This window comes from Pteropus alecto, unplaced genomic scaffold, assembly GCF_000325575.1.
Source record: "Pteropus alecto unplaced genomic scaffold, ASM32557v1 scaffold135, whole genome shotgun sequence".
NCBI classification, from domain to species: Eukaryota; Metazoa; Chordata; class Mammalia; order Chiroptera; family Pteropodidae; genus Pteropus; species Pteropus alecto.
Window position 1 is genome coordinate 5,136,891 of NW_006438076.1, and position 1,178 is coordinate 5,138,068.

Below are 1,178 nucleotides of genomic sequence, written 5' to 3' on the forward strand. Positions count from 1 at the left end.
CAGGAGCACCACCAACAGCTGCATCTGTGAAAGCTCACTCCATCCACACCTGCGCATCACACACCTTCTGCTTGGACGCCGGCTGGACTGGTGGGGGCACAAGTACTTAGAAGTGCTGTCTCCCAGGGGTCCTGACCCCCAACACCAGCCCCCCCACATACACACTGCTTGGGCTTGGGTAAGGATTGCCTGCCTCCCTGGTGTGTCTAGGTCCCTGGACACTGGACAGGCTTGTGGAGAGGGCCTGGGGTAGACTCAGCCTGGTGGAAATAGAACCAGGAGAGTGGCTCCCAGTTGGAGGAACACCCATTCATCCAGCTATGTGCGGGGCAGGATGTGGGTCTCAAAACACTTGCAGTCCTTGGGGATGCAGAAATCTCAGCGAGCTAAGGCCTATGCCCTAAGTCTACAGGCTGCCCCTTACCACAAAGGAGGATGGGGGCGGGTGGCACCGCAATGAAGAGCCTGCCGTGCTCTCTGGAGATGTATTACCTTATGGGAAAAGGTCCAAGCTGTGGCCATGTGCAGCCAGGTGGCTTGGAGGACCCAAGAGCAACAGCTTCTTCCTCAACAAGGCTTCCATTAGCCTTGGCCAGCATCACCACTTCATTGTGTGATGAGGTCACAAAAGAGTTTGTCCTGGGAAGGCACCTGGAAAATAGGTTCTGGAATAAAGGGTGGGTTCAGAGATGGGGGTGGAGGGTAAATGGAAAGAAGACTTGAGGCTAGGGTGACACAGAGTAGCAAAGAGATGACCAGGAGGACAGCATTCAGCCTTGAAGGCAGGGCGGAGGTGGGGCGAGGCTCTGGGACTGGAGCCTAAGGACCCAGGTCCTGATTTGCAAGGTCTCCCAGGGTGAGAGGCCAACAGCCAAGGTTGCTCTGGGCCCTGGGCCCAGCAGGCACACATAAATAGGTGATTGAAAAAAATTATAATGTCTCTCAAGTCCAGGCCCCATCTACTATAAGGTGCACCAATCCTGCTTGAGCCCCGAGGGAAAAGACCTCCAGTTAGACTGTGAACCCTTTTGACTGAGACGTATCCCAACTTCAGAGATGCTGAGATGTAAGGAACTCTGGGCATCTCAGAATGGTTGACATAGGTGGTACACCCTCATGTGTCTCCGATGGAGGTCTGCATGGCAGGAGCCATTCTGGTGAGTCCAGGGAATTGGCGG